Raw genomic sequence first — 19,773 nt, forward strand, 5'->3', positions numbered from 1 at the left:
CAGCTTTTGGATCCATTTTCTTTGCTTGCACAAGGGCCCATTCCATCCTTGCTTGGCTACTACAGCTAGCTGACCACACCTCTCCTTTGGCCCTTGGGGAGGGTGGTGCTCCCAAACAGCAACTGATTATATAGTATGGGAGCACAAACTTTTTATGTGCATCCCTGGGAGAGAGTCTATTAACCGCATGCGTGCGGGCGGAATTCCGCCCGTACGCTGAGATTTTCTAAAGCGCACTTTACTTGACGAGCTGGGCTCGTCATCAGCGTGCGAGGAGGCTACCTGATGACGAGCTAAGGGGTTAAGAATGTGATGTGTAGTGGGGCTGTGAATGTTTAGGCGCTTTATGGACATGTTCTGTGTGAATTTGTGTAATCTGGGTGGACACTGCGTCAGCAGCACAAGGTAGACGTCCCCCCCAATGTTATCCTTTTGGACATGACAATCTTGACATTACTTCCTGTTCCAGAGTCCAGTAGTCCTAAGGTAGGTAGTCATTTTGTTAACCTTCTCTGGCCCGCTTCAAAAAGGACGCCAAGACCTTACTTATCAGTAAATTCCTCGTTTAAACTTTCCCTCAACCACCACCATAGCTCTTATCTACGTCTGTCTATTGCCTCCCCTTGGATTACCCAGTCACCCCACCGAGAATCCAGGGATCTTGTCTTGAGTAACTGTAAATGTAATTTGTAAATACTTGTCCTTCTATCTCTTATGTGGTGATTCTATGCCTTTTTGTACAATGCTATGTTTCCTGTAAATCGCTCTGATACCCTAACGGGTCAAGTTCGCACTCTATAAAACACAGTAATAAATAAATTACTAAATAAATGTAGAGACCCTGGGCCAACAAGGAAAACAACAGCACCCATGAGAAAAACAACTGGCCCACTGCATCAGGGTCTCACAGAAGGGCTCGCAATGCGTAGAGCTCCCTTCGAAATACTCAGAATTTTCAAGGTTATTGTGCTCTGTTTCATCTCAGTACCTGAACTATGTTAACACCTCCTAACAGCTAGAAAATGCCCCGCTATGTATTTTGCATAAAGGGAATTTTCTCTCGGAATATGTCAAATAAGTATTTTTCTTGCCAAAGAATTAGCCAACCCTATAGGATAATTTGTTCTTTGCTTTGCCGCATAATTCCAGTGGTCTTGTTTAACCGCTTCCATGCTCATGACGGAGCCGCTCCGTCATGAGCCTCGGTTGAGCTGTGCTCATGACGGAGCGGTTCCGTCATGGCCCGCTCGGCTGCGCGGCGCGAATTCCGCGCCTGCGCTGGACGTTCCATTGAGCGGGCGGGGCCATGACGGAACCGCTCCGTCATGAGCACAGCTCAACCGAGGATCATGACAGAGCGGCTCCGCCATGAGCATGCGAGCGCCGCTCGGCCCCCCCCACCCCCCTAGCGCTGCGGCGGAATTGCCGCCTCAGCGAAGGGGTTAAGGAATCAGGAGAGCAGGACGTTATTGTTTTTGCCTAATAATTTACTTAGAATGTGCTACATATATGTGTGTCTCTGATTGCCAACCTGATGTCCTGGCTCTTTCAGTTGCTTTGTTTGCCCCAAGCCAGCCCACACAAGCACCTTTATTCCTTTTCCTTCGCTGACTTACCTTTCTTTACCTTACTTTCTCTTTCCTCATATAAAGCAAATCATTCGATCGTGGTCTTTTCCTGTATTGGACCTTAATTTCCTTTGGTTCCGTAAATTTAAAAGCCTCATAGCACACTTAAGACCGAAGGCTTCTGAATCTGTACAAAGGGATGTATGACATTACAACGCATGCTTTTACCACGCATGCCTTTACAGCGCTGTTTTTACAACGCATGCCTTTACAACGCATAGTGCTTTGGGGCGCTGGATAGTGAATAGTTTAATTTACTATTCCAACTCCAGTCCCCGTGGATAGTAGGGAAGGTGTTGGATAGTAAATTAAACCTATTCCCTATCCTAGAGCGCCCCCCAGCGCAATGCGTTGTAATGGTTTGCGTTGTAAAAGTTGCGTCGTAAAGGCACTGCGTGGTAAAAGTTGCGTTGTAAAGGATGTTTCCCGTACAAAGTGCTTCCCTGATGGGCTGGTATTCAAGATAAACACAGTTGTGTACATGGACTGGAAGATTGCATTTATTTTCTTAAATTGAGTATTCGATCTTATTCTACCTGATTTTAGGGCAATCTCTAGATAGATTACATTTCAATTGTTTCTCATTCATATATGGCTACCATGAGCACAGTTCTGGTACAATAAACTTTCCAATCTCACAAATTCCTTCTACTAATGTTACACCAGGTGCCTACGTCTGCATTTTCGAATTAGCTTCTAAACCAGTGCAGTGACATTTAAAGATCTCGCTGCACAGATTTAACTACTTCTTCCCATTTAGGGAACCCCCTGAAGCTCAGAATAAGTGAGAAGACAACAGTCTGTGGCTGAAATGGGCAGTGTGATTTTGCTTAATTTAGGCACTGTGATTGTGATTGCAAAAGCTGATTTTCTGCCAAGCAGGCACTTGAAGTGCATTTCGCAGCTGAGGAGGCAATGTCACCTGCTCCCGCCCCGCGGCGGCTGCGCAGCGGTGCCCGTGCCGCGCAGCCACTAAGGCGTTGCTGATGAGAGCACTATCTCCTGACTGAGAATTGATCTCCTCATGACGGCGCTGACACTTCTGTGCCATGGATGATGCAGGGCTTGGACTGTGGTTGGGGGAGGGGTGTCCCATTGTCCTATGCGCGCACTGCTCAAAGCCATTCCTTGAAATGGATCGCGTGTCGTGTAGAACGTTGTCTGTCTATAAGCACATTATCCAATGAGGAGTATGTGTCTAAAAATTAAAAAAAAGCATGTTGCTTCCTCGGATCTCCCCTTTTCTCACTATTTTCAAGACTTTTAGGTAGCCTTTTGAGGTACCTATGGGAGGACTTTCCCTTGGATAGCATGGACATCAACTCACCGTCATGCTAGGGAAGCATCAGTAAACCATTGCGCCATTTGACGCCCCCATCGACATCACAGGATTGATCCCTTGTCTCATCTTTACCTCTCAACAACCTCCCTCTTGTTGCTTGGTAACTGCGAGAAAAGAAAAGCAGTGGGCAAGCAGTGTATACTTCTGAAAAAAAGACGCTCCAGAACCCTGGTTACCTTCACTTCTTGATGTTTCCTTCTTGAGCCCAGCAGCCAGGAGTAACAAGAGCAGTACAAGAGTACCAAAGCGTAAACAAAGGACACAGATGCTGTTATTGGCTGGTCCTAACCAGGGCTGGACTGGCAATTGTACCACTATGGCATTTTCCCGGTGGGCTGAGGGCCAGAGCTGGATGGGCTACTGTGACCTAACTATGAAACACAGAAAAGCTAATAGGAGGAATCCTTGCAATAATTCTAACCACTGGCAATTGTTCAGATCAGTGTTCCAAACCATTGTTTTTTTTCACCATGCCACCAGAGTTGGACCCAACCATATGCAAATCTGTTTTGACCCTGCTCCAATAGGAATAGTCAAGCCCAAACTGCCAGGCCATCCCAAACCTAATCACTAGCAACCCATGACTTTTTTGCCCTGATTAGGACTCTTCAGTTGGGTATATCTAGTCTTCTTCCAAAATACCCTTTCATCATTCAAGTAGATCTGTTCCTCTCAAAACTAAAGTCCCACTTAATCAAAGTTAACTCTATTTTAACCACAGCTGGCATTTCGTCCATCCATACCCAGTCTCTCCTAACAACACCAGGCTCTCTACCAACAACAGTTAGTCCTCCCCTAGCCACACCCGTCCCTCTGCAAGGATTTCTAGTCCACTCTATAGCACGGTTAACCAGTTAACCCGGTCCCACATAAACTAAATGTTTGCTATATCAAACCATAATATTTTTTAACCTCAAATAGAGCTCTGGCAACCATTCATGTGTACTTGCCTTGGCCTTTTAAAACAAGAACAGGTGTCTCTTAACCATTGGTAACCCTTCTCATCCGACTCAACCTATCTTTCAACTATGTCTACCCTTTTATTATTATTATTATTATTCTGAGTTTTGTATAGCGCCTGGTTACCAATAGGCATCCCAGCGCTTACCAGAACATAACACTACTAAGAAGATGCAGGGATTAAACGGAAAACAAAGAAGTTTTTAAAAGCTTACGGAAACGAAGAAGACTAGCTTCCGAGCGCAGATGTAAGGGCAATGAGTTCCACAAGGAAGCCACATTTATTGAGAACTTTCTGCCACCAGTTCTCGCCTTTTTCACCCTGCCAACCTGAAGGAGATGTTGGTGGTCAGAACGAAGTGAACGAGAGGCCTTGTAGGGCTGGACCATCTCATCTTTTCCACCTTCACCTGGCCCGCTCCAACCATAAATGGCCGATATTCAACCACACCAACCCATCAGCAATCTGCATTTGTTACTCAGCAGTGGTAGGTAGTGAGTTAAGAGACCCAGCTTTGATTTGTATGTTATAGCAGGCTAGTCTATTAAACATTCTTTCTACTTAGTGCGTTTATCGAAGTAAAGGTATTACAACCTACAGTATATAACATTCTGACAAAATGCCTCCTGTCATACCAACCCATACCAATCCCAATTTCTTGCGTTTAAAAAACCTAAGGTGCATATAAGGTGGAGTTCATATAAGAATCAAATTCCACCTGCTCATCCTAAGGAACTCAGTTTCAACCTATATATCTTAATATTTCAGAACCACCTCCCACTGTGTAACCATTTCCTCCGGATGCTACCATATAGTCACTTTTGTTCACCCTCTTCCTCAGACGGTAAGCAACAGAAATCTGATTGGTTGGGGTCCTGTGGCGCCCTACCATAAGCAGCCTCATTCCGTTGTTAGTTTCCTTGAATATTTGAGAAGCATTCATATGTATTTTTAGCCCTTGAATATGTTGGCTCTCTTCTTGAAGGCATTTTATTTATTGGCACTAAATTGGTGGGAAGCCTACCAGCACTGTAGTAGCCATGTTTCCTGCTTTAGTATTGAATCTATTTCTATTTAATTCATGTACCATCTTTTTTTGGGCACAGACTGTATGGTGGGCATTTTCCATTGCTGCACAATGAACCAGATACACCCCAGGGGGCGCAAACATGTTTCTGCTGCACTTACAATAGGTCTGCCAGACACGCAGTTCATTTGTTACCTTAGAATTCAATGTTTTCTGGTCCTGGAGCAGACCTTGCGGTATTACATTATTTCATAAAACCCTCTTTAGATACGGCTATCATTATGACTTGTGGTATCTTATCCAACCAGGTGAAATTTTTGCAAGTGGATTGTTTTGCTGCAGTCATGGGTGTTAATTTAATATTAAAAATATATATAATTAGATATACGTAAATATACATATATCCCAGTGGCGGTAGTTATAGTTAGTATCATGTTTCCATAGAAAATGCATTTTTTAGTTTGCTAATATCATTGGCATCATTAGATGAATCTTCAAAAGCTTTCCAAATTAAATGTTTTTTTTCCTCAGCTCCTAACTGGAAACTTTTGGGAGGGGATCCATCAAACATGGGCCGAGAAAAATGGGGGTCCCAAATGTTTTTTTCACCTTTATTTTTCCATAGGAATTTTAGATAGCTTCAGACTAAACCAGAGAATGGATTATACCACATTTGGCAGGAAGCTAGATCCCAAAAGAGTGTTTTTTGTGATTTGATGTAAATCCCTTCAGCAGTTTTGAGCAATTAATGCTAAAAAACTTTGTGTATATCACGCCACAGAGGATCTGTGGGGCTGACAATTCTCTTGGTGAGGTCTGGTTGGCTGCCACCACATCAATCAGGATGTGGAAGCAGCCATCCTAGGACTCGAGACTCACTTCCAAGTCCCAAAAAGTGAAACAAAATACATAATGGTGTAGAGCAGGGATACCCTAACCCAAAACATTTTTTTTAAAAATTTGCCACAAATTTGCAGAGGATCCACGAATCTGCCACACATTAATTTTTTTTAAAGCACAGGCTTCTGTGTTACTTTGGAACATCCACCACCCCATGGGAGGGCCAGGGCCCAGTTGTCGCCAAAAATATTTTCATTGAGGAGGATGGGGGGGGGGGGGGCACGTGGACATCCTCCCTGAGTCTTATTAGGCCTCGAAATGCATAACTAAGGGAAGGGGGCTGCATGTCATTAAAAAGGGGAGCAGGACCGCATGGCCTCTCCCCGAGCATTGAAAGGCCCTGGGGACCCCATCTATCGGGGTCAAACTCAACTTTAAAGGTAGGGGGCTGTGCACCCCCCCCCCCCGCCCGAGGCTTAAAAGGCCTTGGGACCCCATTCCCTGGGGCTGGTTCAATTACTATGTCCCGGAGAGGTGTGGTGCAGCGGCCAGGGCAGCTGCCTGCGGAGCACAGGGTTTACAGTTCGATCCCCAGCTTTGGTGGCAGCTCAGCTCAGCACCATGTGACTCTGGGCAATAGCTCACTTAATTTCCACGACGGCCCCCAGCGCCTTGAGACCCATAAGCGTGAGTAGTTCGTGCTTTACACCTGGAGCACAGTAGTTTCGTTGCCCGCATCAGCACAGACGAGGAAACATATGTCTGCTCCCACCTGTTTGGTGCATTTCTAAATATCTCAATGGGTGAGAACAGACATCTCTTCCCTGCCTGCAGGAGCGTGGGCAGGGAAGGCATATCGGCTCTCACTCAGTGGGAGCTTTAAAAATGCTCCAACAGGGTGTGAGCATACTTCTTTTCCCTGCCTCAGGGCATGGAAACAGAGATTACTCCTACCTAGCAGAAACATGCAGAAAAAGCTGCCATGTGCCCCCCACTGCCTTAAAAATATTGTTTGGTTCCCGGGGCCACAATAGGCTAGAGGTACGGGGGCAAGTGCCCGCCCTCCCCTATAAGTTAAGTGCGGGCCCAAAGGATGAGGACCTCTGGACCTATTAAGACTAGGGGGAAGGGGCTGCATGCCCTCCCATTAATACATGGGTTTTGACTATATTTTGGGTCCCTGGGATGACAATTCACACAGGGAAGGGGGCTATTTGCCCGCCTTCCCTTAGAGGCCCAGGAGGAGGGGGTACCAGGGACCCTTCCTGGCTCAGGGATGGGTGTCATGTGCCCCCACCTCCCCTTAACAAATATTGTTTGGTTCTGGGGATTGGGGTACCCTGACTCTAAAGTTGCTCAGGGATGGGAGCCATATGCCCCCTACCCTTTAGAAAAGAATTTCCCTAAGGATGTGGTCCTCGAAGGCCAACCCTATGACATCATTGATGAAAAAACTGTGCAGGGTGATGTTAATTAGGGCACGAGCTATAGTTCTTTGAGATAAATGTAAATTGTGAATTTCAGTGGTTTTGTTTGCTTAAAATGACATGTTTTTAACTGATATTTTCACCTATCTATACTGTCCCTTTACAGGGGAGGTATAATGCCTCTACACCTAGCATCCTCTATGTACGTGCTCTTTTCCGTGTGGAGTGGAGGTTTACTTGGATATATATGTATATATATATATATTTTCAACTCAACACAAACTGACTCACAGCTAAAAAGATGGTGGCTCATCAACTCATGGGTCTCCATATCCCACCATGAATTAAAAAAAGTACTTCTTACACTTCCCCCTCGAATAAGGAAGTAAAGCGAGCCACCCCTGAGCTATACTTTGGTGATTTTTTGTGATTTTGTTTATTCACGGTCAGAAGACATGATGCGTTGTGACCCATGAAGGTATTGTTTACATACCTGTGCCCTACAACCACATGCAGTTTGGTATGTGAACAACACCCACAGGGGTCGAAATGCGTATTGTCTACTGACCTTTCCTACAACAATTAAGCAAAGCGTAACTCAGGATTGGCTCGCTTTACTGCCATATTCAAGGGGATAGAGTGGGATGTATATATGTGTGTGTGTGAGTGTGTATATATCTATACTAATATTATAAAGAGAGAGCCCTAACCTTTGAGGCGGGTAATCTCAGTAACCACAGCACCAATCACAACACCCAATACAGCATTGGAAAGGGCAGTTGCAGCAGAAGGACATAGGCTATACAGATGGCCACCATATACATTTGAAAGGTAAAAGAACATTGCCAGCAAAGTAGTCCCTTGTGGGCGTGTGCGTGGGCGGAGCGCGGCATGACGACAAAAAAAAAAGCGTTCCTTAAACTTGTGCGTTGTGCTGGGGGCGTTACAAAGGCTGGGGGTGTGTGCTGGGGGCGTGACAAACGACAATGGGCGCGGCAATTGCGCGGGAGCAAGGGGCAACACAAACGACAATGGCCGCGGCAATTGCGGAATTGCAGGGGAGCAAGGGGCGTGGCCAATGTGCGCGGAAATGCACGGGAGCAAGAGCGTTCAATGGGCGTCTGAGTTCAGTTGGAGGCGCCCCAATTGCGAAATTGCACGGGAGCAAGGGCCGTGGCCAATGGGCACGGCAATCGGCCGCCAACAATCGCGCCACATTCCTACATTATGATGCCAATCGCGCACTTGGGCGTATGCGTTCAATGGGCGTCTGCGTTCAGCTGGAGGTGTGGTAAGTAACCGTTCGCTCTACTCACTTGTGGGCCTGCACGTTGTGCTGGGGGTGTGTCACACATACTTGGGCTGAATCCAGTGTGTGCCTTGTGCTGGGTGCTTGTCAAACAGACTGGGGCCGAATGCCGTCGGTGCTTTACTAAATTGCCATTACGTTCCTGCCTTCACGCCATGTGGGTCCTAAAAACATAATAATACCGGGAAATAACTTTCAAGGGTCACATAATTCGCATTGTAATACGGTTGCCGCTGGATCCGGGCCTCAATCGGGGGCTCACGCCACTGAGCGTGCATGCGGGGACAATAACTGCAGCGTCTCCTGCGCGCTGTCACTCAACTCTCTGCATAAACGAATTTACACACGGCGCACAACATCAACCAGGGCAGAAGACATGATGGAGCCTGCTGGAGCCGGCCTCAAGCGGCGGCTGACGCGACTAAGCGGCCCTGCTGGCACACTAACCTTGAAACTGACTGTACTTTCCGACACGCGCAGCGTCTCTAGCACGACCTGTCACCCACTCAACTCTTCATACCCAGACAACGTTGGGACGGGCTGCCAGTATATATATATTCAAAAACAATTCTTCAAATGACCGCACTCGGAAATCAGGAACTTTTAGTGAAGCTTGTTTTTATTTAAGCATAAAGTGAAACGCCACCATCCACCACCCACCAACGTTTCAAACAAGAGATGTTCTTTCTCACCGTGAGAAAGAAGTTCCTGATTTCCGAGTGCGGTCAATTGATGAAATGTTTTTGAATTTAATACGAGGCATAGTCTGGCCTCGAGACCGGCGCCCGCTGTAAAGAGCACACCAGCTTCAGACTGTTTGTTTTGAAGTGATGTATATATATATATATATGGCGTTTGTTACACGGAGATTGAGAACTCTGAAACTGCGCCTGCTGGCGGGCTGTATTCCATTAAAGCGGGCTTTGAAAACTAACCTTTGTGAGGCGTTATTACCAAACAAGGACCCTGGTATGGTTGGATATATATATATATATATATGCAAATGAACCGAATCTTCACCACTCCATATCCATACAGCCAGAAATGGAACAGACACCACTTTTTCTCCGTGAAATATTTTTATTTAGTGCATTCTGCCATGATGCGTTTCAGCCCCTAGAGGCATATATATATATATATATTTCCTCCAAGACAGTTCACGGTTGTCGGATAAAAAAATAATATATATATATATATATATATATATATATATATATATATATATATATATATATATATATATATATATATATATATATATACTCCTTGAAAAGTGGCGTGCTTCTGCCGCTTACACGGCGGGCGTTCGACCGGGTCGCCAAACCATTAAATTAAAGAGTACCTGGTGTAGTTTCTTGAGAAAATACCAGAGTCGAAGCCCAGTTTGCTTGTTCAGTGCTCAAGGTTTATTTAGCGAAAATAAATAGCCCCTACGCGTTTCGAGGTAATCCTACCTCTTGATCACGGGTGGAGTGTAAACAAAAGCGCCATTCTTTTAAAGTTACAAGTGAATAACATTACGTCATGCATCACGTGATAATAGACATAGCAGACACATTCAGATGTTCGTAACACCGTTTCAGTTCCAAATAAAATACTAGCTTTGCAAGTCAACTGGAATTTTACAATTGTAATGCAGGTCCGCTGTATTATTATAAATTAGAGTTAACAGTCAATTATACTGTGATAAGTGTCAACATTGCTTAATGCCAAAAAATGACAAAGTATAACAGTGCTATATATATATAAATCAGGCCCCAGTGGGCTCGTATCTGATATTCAAATTATAGAACAATGATTCAAAAATAGTCACAGTCACAGTCCTTATTAGTAGCGTGTCTGCAACATCAAAAGTACAGAAAGTGCATCATGCCCCAGTGGGCTCGTATTGTTGCAACAATGTTGCACCTGCAAAGCCATGCTCTCAATTCCGCCCAAGTGGGCATGTAGTTCAGCACCTGAAACAAAAAGTAATGTGAATTTAGGCCTATGTGTGTCAATCAAAAACAGTGAATTATACAACTTGTGTACGTACCAATAAAATCATGTTACTTTCAAAGCTTAAAAACTTAACCATAGAGATGCGACATCAATTCCTTAATTATTTCCAAAAAACACAGTTTACTCATATAGGTGGACTGCTAGTTCCTCCCCAAGATTGTGCCCAAATGGTTGGATGGTATTGTATTTGATTATGTACTTAGATTCCAGCCTACGTAGCTCTAGCCATCTGTTCCCACCTCTTTCTTTGTTCCCCACACAATCCAATACAGTAAATGTTAGTAGATTAGGATTCTGATTGTGTTCTGCGGCAAAGTGCCTCGCCACAGGGTATTGGTGGTTCACATTCTTTATGGCTCTTAGATGTTCTAGAACCCGTAGTTTAGCGTGCTTTGTGGTACAGCCGATGTAAAACTTTTCACAGGGACACTGCAATGCATAGATGGCATAATCAGTCCAACAGCTAAGATGTTTTGTGATTTTGTGTGCCTCTTGATCCTTAGATATTTTTATTGATTTGCAATTTTTGCTCATTTTGCATGCTTTGCACTTTTTGCAAGGAAAAAATCCCTGTATAGCGTTAGCTTTAGGGCTTTCCTTAATTAGTGTACTACATAAGGAGTCCCTGAGTGATCTTGCTTTAGTATAGGTGATAGAGGGGGCATCATGTATAACTCCACACAGATCCTTATCCAATTTAAGGATATCCCAGAATTTGCGTAGACTACGTCTCACTTCCCAGGACTGACTATTATACCCTGTTATGAAACGGATTTTGTCATCGTTCTGACGTTCCCTAGGGGCCAAGAGATCTGGTCTTGTTCTTTGATCTACAGTTTTTTCCGCCTGTGTGATAATTTTGCTGGAATATCCCCTTTCCTGGAACCTAGCCCTCATGATGTGTTTTTCTTGCTCATAGTGTTGCTCTGTGCTACAATTGCGTTTGGCCCTAATAAGCTCCCTCAGTGGTATGCTCCTTATGAGTGTATTAGGGTGACAACTGTCTGCGTGCAAAATACTGTTTCCAGCTGTTTTTTTGCGGAATAAAGAGCTCGTTAGAGTTCCATCCTCAATCAACAAATTCACATCTAAAAATTCAAGTGATGTTTGACTCAATTGACTCGTGAATTGGAGGTTTAGACTATTACTGTTGATAATAGTCTCAAATTCAAGGGCTTGTTCCCGTGTGCCATCCCACACACAGAAGATGTCGTCTATGTAACGCAGCCAGAGGACGGCGTGGGTATTAAAGAGGGAGATGTTACTCACCACTTGCTCCTCCCACCAGCCCATGAAGAGTCCTGCAAAGCTGGGGGCGAAGCAAGTACCCATCGCCGTCCCCCGTATCTGTCTGTACATCTTTTTATCAAATATGAAAAAATTATTTTCAAGACATATCTGCATCATGTCTATAATCATGTTAGTATGCTGCAAATGTGAGATGGAACGCTGTGTGTGCGTGTGTGTGTGTATAGTTATGTAGTATTCTGTATTGGGTGCACGCTATTTATGATGTCACTTCCTGTGATGTTAAGAGGTGAAGGGAAAAAAGATATGTGAAGTCTTACCTGCTACTGTTATCCAATAGTTAGGTGACCTAGTTGGCTGAAAGTCTAGTAAACAGCAAACAATAGGCTTAAAGTCATTTTGAAACAGGTATTCACAATTTAATTAACCGTTGGATAAATACTTTCTTAGCAGTATTAACCTTCAACCACATTAATTCCTATCAAATTGACATATGCTATTTATACTCTTAGATTATTTTTAAAGGACATTGTATTTCAAAGATTCTTTATGGTTACTATCACTTTAAATTTCCTGTTCTTGGCTGCGATTGAATGCAATGGTTGACAAGCTTGGAAAATTCTTAAACAGTAGTTGAAAATGAAATTAATTAATATGAGGAAATCAATTACTATGTGCATATACTAAAATATATGCAAATGATTTGGAAACAGCATGCTTCCTAAAGTCACACATTTTTCTTAAGCGCGACTCTGACTGTCTCACACTTTAAAGAAATGTGACAGATTTTTTTTTTCACGAACCCAGGAATAAGAAGTTGAAATGCATATTAATGGCGGTCAGTCGTTACTGGGAAATTTGATTGATCAAGCTGAATTTATGCCCCACTAACTTGCACCCCGCTTGCCCTCCATCTTTGTGCCCGCCCTCGGTCTTTATGGTCTGGTTTGACGGTGCAGATGTCACCGGGCAATTATTTGATCATCTCTAGAGAGGGCCTTTGGCTCCGCCTACATGTTGGAAGCCAGGACTACATGTTTTGATTGGGCACAAGTCTGTGCTTCCACAAAAAAACTGTTTACCCTCCAGGCAGCTATGATCATTTTGTTTATTTAACGAGCTGCCTATGCTTGAACCTACCGAGTCACATGTAAGGCAATGGAATGCCATCAAAATGTCTTTGAATACTAGATAATAAACTACATGGATTTTTAGTTCTGGCTTGACAGTGCAACTTTTAACCTATGCCAATATTATTCTGCAGTTCTTTGCTTCCTCTAAATTCATATCCATTCCCATGCTATTTACTTGTAAAGCTTCACATTACCATGATAGATTTCTTTAACCCCTTGCGTGCTCGTGAGGGAACCATACCGTCACGAGCCATGGTGGGGCTGTGCTGGTGACGGAATGGTTCCGTCACGGCCCGGCCGCCGTGCCTGCGCGGCGGGTTCTATTGAGCGAGCGGGGCTGTGACGGAACCACTCCGTCACATTCCGCGCAGCCCCCCCCTGCCCCCTAGCGCCGCGGCGGATTTACCGCTACAGCCAAGGGGTTAAAGCTAGACATATTGCCCTTGCCAAAGCTTGTTTCATTTTGTTTTGTTTTCTGGCTCTTGTGGAGAAAAAATAAACTTGGAAACATGTATGGGTTTGATGCATTAGACAACTATCTTGAGCAGCAGAAACTTCCTTGGTGACGTTCTTATAGTGTTCAATGTCACCGTGAGCCCACTCCCAACATAAATTGGTCCTTAGGGAGACTGGATACATGAAATGCATTAGAATCACCTGATGTTTTTGTGGGAACGGATATAGATGTGAATGAAAGTGACCTAAATCTGTTGTTTTTAAATATGTCAATGCACAACCAGATCTACTTTGTGTTTTTTATGATAGCAACAAAAAAGATATATTTAAAAAAAAGAAAGTGACGTCATCCTGGAACGTCCTGTGCTTAAGATGGAGGCTCCCTACTCGAAGAACACACGATAATTTCATCGCCCTATTAGCAAGCTGTCGCTAACATCAGTTAGCAACAGCTTTTAGGTGATAGCGAGTGGTTTGGGGCCCGCTTTGCATGGCAGTGATATTTATCGCTAATGACATGTAAAGGGGGCATACCCAACCTGTTAGAGACTGAAAGCAGTCGCTAACATCGCAATCGCTTATTATCAACGCAGGCATAGCGCTGAAAACATTCACGCTAAGCGTGAATATCGCTGAAAACTAACGCCTGCTCAGACCACTTCTTAATCTGTATATCCAATGGGAGTTGGATATTCAGGTTAAGACCCTATTGGCGTTAATGCCTGAATATCGCTGGATTTCCAGCGATATTCACGCATTAAGCCGCTATCGCCGGATATTTTATCGAATTTGAGATAAACGTTGCTAATAGCACGTTATCTCTGCGATAAAATCTGGCGATGCACGGCGATAGAAAAATTGTCGCTAAGCTTATTTAGCGAGAAATATCGCTAGTTGTTGATAATATGCCCCACAGCTTTCTAAAAGTGTTTTCTTACCAGATGCCAATCACCTGGGTGAATATTGCATGGGTTTATATTAGGAACCAGGCTCAGAACACCAAAAAGACTAATTGAAAGAAAGCTGCTAATCGATACAAATGTTGCCTCGATTTAAACACTTAGAGGTCCATTAGGATGGCGGACGGACAAAGTCCGTCCGCCATCCTGTCGGGTGCCGGTACCGTCCCCCACAAGGGCGGAGGAACCGTGCCCCCAATTAGGATGCATCCACCACAGTGGCGGATGCATCCCGCATTTTATACATTGTGGCGGACGGTGCTTGAAGCACCGGCCGCCGCAATGCAAAAAATGCACGTTGTACATTTCAATGCACAACATGACAGGAACCGCGCGGTGCCTGTCATAGTGTACATTGAAATGCTGGGGGTAACATAGGTGCCGCCCATGTGCACCCCCCACCCCCCCCTTCACCCTGGGGGCCTGCAGCGGGCCCCCAAAGCAAAGACCGTAGGCATTCCTCACCGGCCATCCTAATATGGCTGGCGGTGTCTGATAGACACCGCCACCATATCAGGCCTTTTCCGCCGCGGTCGCAAGCCGACTACGGCGGAAAAGCGGCGGACGGTCTTCCCCTCCGCCACGGTCCCCCCCGCCATCGTAATATGGCGGGGGACGAAAGGTGGCGGACGGGCAGGGATGGCGGACGGATCGCCACCGCCTGCATGGCGCTGGCGATCCGTACGCCATCCTAATGGGCCCCCATTTGGAGTAGAGTGTGCTTATAAAAGTTCATATATGGAAAGGCTGGTTGGTCTTGGGCAGTTTTCGTAATTTTTCATGCTTTGTAATTTCAATAATTCCAGTTTTTACAAGGCATTATAATCTGATACTTTCAGTCCATTTGCTTAAATTCAAGTGAACCAAGCCTACAACTCCCAGAACACACTGTGGTGCCAAATGATTCCCCAGGACTAAAACCCCATGCCCTCAATGAAATCAAAATGATGTGATAGCCTTTCCATGCCAATCCCTTGGTGTAGCAGGAGCAGGGGGTGAGTTGACTGGATTTAGCCTGGTTGATTGACAAACACAACATAATAATGTATTGTGTTTGTGTTATGCAACGTTCTGTACGTTGTGTTGTGTTACACTGTATTGTGTTACGACATCCTGCATTTTGTACCTAGCTGCAATCACTGTTATTCTCAGTGTTCAAACTTTTTGAAGCAATTGCAGAAGGACCCGTACGTTTGTTTAGCTATAATGTGTGGTTGTTATATGGCCTAAATAGGAAGAGTTAGGTGTGATGCCTGAGCCTGGTTGTGTCATGGCAAAGTTGTCACTGCCACTATGTGTGTGTGTTATAGAGATAAGTGAAGAATGATAGAGCGTGCTTCATGCAGCATTTGTGCTATATACCTGACCGGTGAATCATAGCACGTTGGGTGTGCTAACAAATTATTTTGATTGTATGTCTTGGAGTGAAGCATCAACATAGCTTTGGGGGAATATACCAGCAATCACGGCTTTGCTATGCATGTAACTATGTTCCACCTGTACTCAGTGGTGGCTGCCACTGAGTAGTATGGGTGGGGCAGGGGTATAGAAAAATACATTTTAAGTTACTTACCTTGCTGCTGGCCTCCGCCTCGCCTCCGTCCCCTTCTGTTCCTGTCGGAAGCAGGAAGCTCACACAGGCTCCCCTAAGGCAATCACGATGCTGCTGTCACCATGACTCAGAAAAGGGGGTGGTGATGAACAGAGTGCCTGAATTAAGCAGACCACTCTTACCCAGTCCAAAGATCAGGGCTTGATCCATCACCATTTTTTAGCTCACTGCACCATCCCAGCTCAGAACTTGGCTATATGCAAATTAGTCTGTTCCTGTCCCAGTGCATGATGGGAACAGGGCAAACCAAACTACCAAGCCAATTCTTATACTGGGAAGGAAACAAGCTTCCGGGGACCGGTTTCTGCCATTTCAGGCGTCGTCGGCCCGGCTTGCTTGAATCCTGATGGTGCAATGAGCAAGGGACTCACATCTGAGTATACCCTTCCACGCTTATGGTGGACAAAATGATTCAGAAAAGGGGGTGGTGATGAACAGAGTGCCTGAATTAAGCAGACCACTCTTACCCAGTCCAAAGATCAGGGCTTGATCCATCACCGTTTTTTAGCTCACTGCACCATCCCAGCTCAGAACTTGGCTATATGCAAATTAGTCTGTTCCTGTCCCAGTGCATGATGGGAACAGGGCAAACCAAACTACCAAGCCAATTCTTATACTGGGAAGGAAACAAGCTTCCGGGGACCGGTTTCTGCCATTTCAGGCGTCGTCGGCCCAGCTTGCTTGAATCCTGATGGTGCAATGAGCAAGGGACTCACATCTGAGTATACCCTTCCACGCTTATGGTGGACAAAATGATTCAGAAAAGGGGGTGGTGATGAACAGAGTGCCTGAATTAAGCAGACCACTCTTACCCAGTCCAAAGATCAGGGCTTGATCCATCACCGTTTTTTAGCTCACTGCACAGACTAATTTGCATATAGCCAGGTTCTGAGCTGGGATGGGGCAGTGAGCTAAATAACGGTGATGGATCAAGCCCTGATCTTTGGACTGGGTAAGAGTGGTCTGCTTAATTCAGACACTCTGTTCATCACCACCCCCTTTTCTGAATCGTTTTTGGCCACTATAGGTGTGGCAGGGTATACTCAGACATGAGTCCCTTGCTCACTGCTCCATCAGGATTCAAGCAAGCCGGGCCGACGAGGCTGAAATGCCAGAAACCGGTCCCCGGTAGCTTGTCTCCTTTCTGGTGAAGAATTGGCTTGGTAGTTTGGTCTGCCCTGTTCCTATGATGCACTGGGCCAGGGACTGACTAATTTGCATATAGCCAGGTTCTGAGCTGGGATGGGGCAGTGAGCTAAATAACGGTGATGGATCAAGCCCTGATCTTTGGACTGGGTAAGAGTGGTCTGCTTAATTCAGACACTCTGTTCATCACCACCCCCTTTTCTGAATCGCTGTCACCATGACCGCAGCATCGTGATTGGTCTGAGCACCGCGGTGCGGTGCTCAGACAGGGACTATGAACCTGTACATGTTCTCCTGTCTGTAACACAGCCGGTGGAGAGCATGCAAAGTGCCCATGACTGTTTGGCAGTGGGAATGTATGATGTTACAATGCAAACATTTACAACGCATGCTTTTACAACACAGTTTTTACATCGCAACATCCTTTACAACGCATGTTTTTACAATGCATGCCATCACAACACATTTTTAGAAACTACATTTACAACGCATTCCATTAAACGCATACCATTACAACACATATTACTTTTAGGGCCACAGTAGGGTAAGTATTGGATAGTATAGTTGTAAACATTATTATTCCCACTCCAGTGAGTGCAACAGTAGGGTAAGTATTGGGTAGTGTAGTGGTAAAAGTTACTATTCCCACTCCAGTGAGTGCAACAGTGGGGTAAGTGTTGGATAGTTTAGGGGTATAAATTACTATTCCCACTCCAGTGAGTGTGACAGTAGGGTAAATGTTGGATAGTGTAGGGGTAAAAATTACTATTCCCCATTACTTACCTTAAAATGTGTTATAATGGCATGCGTTGTAGTGATATGCGTTGTAATGACATGCATTGTAGTGACAAGCGATATTATGGCTGCGTTGTAATGGCATGCGATGTAAAGGATGTTTCCAGTGTCACTACCTTCAATGGACATCGATTCGACAAAAAGTTAGTGATTGTGAAAAGAAAATCCCACCATCTTTATTGGTTATATGATATAGAAGTGCCATCGTATGATATGACATTTACCTTATTGTTATCACAGGAGGTGATGTCATATGACATTTGATCCCAACGCTTTCCTTCAATATGACTTCCTATTACATTTTAACACTCACCTAGGGTGGCTTTCTTCAATCCAGGTAATGTTTTTAGGTTTACTAAAGAAACTTATTGAGAGATTTGGTTTCTTTTGCAGGTGAAAATGACCAATAACCTTGTTACTCTATTAAAATGGTGCTTAAGAAATAAAAAGAACAAGTAAAGGTGAGACAGACCTTTCCATGACTGCATCATAATTTGATGTAATAGGACAGGACTTTGTTTACATAAAACATAACATTGCTAATTAGCACAAACAAAACCTATCTGTAACTAATTTATCATAATGTAACACAGAACAGTCCTTTCACCACATCCTCAGGAGTATGGTCATGTATAGCATTCTAGTAAAAAATAAACTCATATCTTGCACATATCTGTGGAACTCTAGTTTGAAATTTCTGATGTGCTTAATTTGAATGCAAGCTAGGCAGTCACTGCACTGTCACCAAACCAAACCGACAGTGCAGAAGAACATCATTGTACCCCTGTTTTGTAAGACATGCTATATTTAAACAAAATTAAGTACTTGCACGTTTCCTCTACAAATTCAGCTTCATATAAAATATCAAATAGACTTTAGGGCATATTTACAAAAACATGCTGAAGTGCGGAGCTGCACTAAATATGGCAGCGCCGCGTGCCGACATTTAAAAAACACAGGGATGCGCCTTATTCACAAGAATTCAGTGCACCCCTGTGTTTTCCTTAATGCTGGAGCAAAAAAAGCTGCATATGCCAGCACAGGTACCCTGCTGCCGTGTTGCAAGGGGGCCTGCACTGCAGGGACGATTGTTTATGTGCAGGAAGTGACACCTTCATGTACATAAACAATCAATAATGGTGATTTGCTCTTTGTGTGTTGCAGAATGGAAAGAGCAAAAAACGAGGAGAAATTAATAATTTCTCGTATTGTCATTCTAACGCCTGGTATACCCTGGCACTGCTTCAGCCTTGTAAATCTGGGGCAGTGTAAAAAAGCAATGGGCGTTGCAGTGGAACGCCCACAGCAACACCCATTGCACACCCCTTTGCCGCAGAGGACTGTGGTGGAAAGAGACATATTTACAAGGTCATGTTAAGCCACACTAAGTGGCTCAGTGCCTCCTTGTAAACATGGAAAGTGACGCTATGCCACCAGATTGTTGAAAAAGTGACGCTCCAGTGGTGATAGGTGCTTGTAAATATGGCTCTTTGATGGGTTTTTTCCAACGTGAAAACAAATAATTTTTCAGGTTACATTGCTTAATGTGAATATCCATCAGCATGCAATCTAGCCTAAAATACATGTTAAAATGCATCAGCATACGCCAGAGTTCGGAAGGAGATTGCCCTGGGTACCAAAGGGGATGTGGTAGGGCTTTAGGGATGTCCAAGCTGGTGTATGGAGGTGATAAATGTTCCGACAACGATCAAAGCCTTTTAATTGAGCTGTCTATCTCGGATACAGAAGGAGTACATTTGCTCTTGTCACTTACCCATTTATGCTTTGGCATATTGTGTTGCTTGTTGGCTTCAGTATGACTTTATAGGGCCACTCCAAGTGTGCCATCGCTTTCGCTGGCCCTTTTGTTGTGTATGATACATTGTTAT

At 44.5% G+C, this 19,773-nt stretch overlaps 1 protein-coding gene across 1 annotated transcript in view; it reads left to right on the forward strand.

Annotated features, from left to right (window-relative positions):
- Positions 1-19,773, forward strand: part of NKAIN4 (sodium/potassium transporting ATPase interacting 4) — a 190,191-nt gene that overhangs the window by 103,958 nt on the left and 66,460 nt on the right. The window lies entirely within an intron of this gene.

This window comes from Lissotriton helveticus, chromosome 7 (assembly GCF_964261635.1).
Source record: "Lissotriton helveticus chromosome 7, aLisHel1.1, whole genome shotgun sequence".
In the NCBI taxonomy this organism is placed as follows: Eukaryota; Metazoa; Chordata; class Amphibia; order Caudata; family Salamandridae; genus Lissotriton; species Lissotriton helveticus.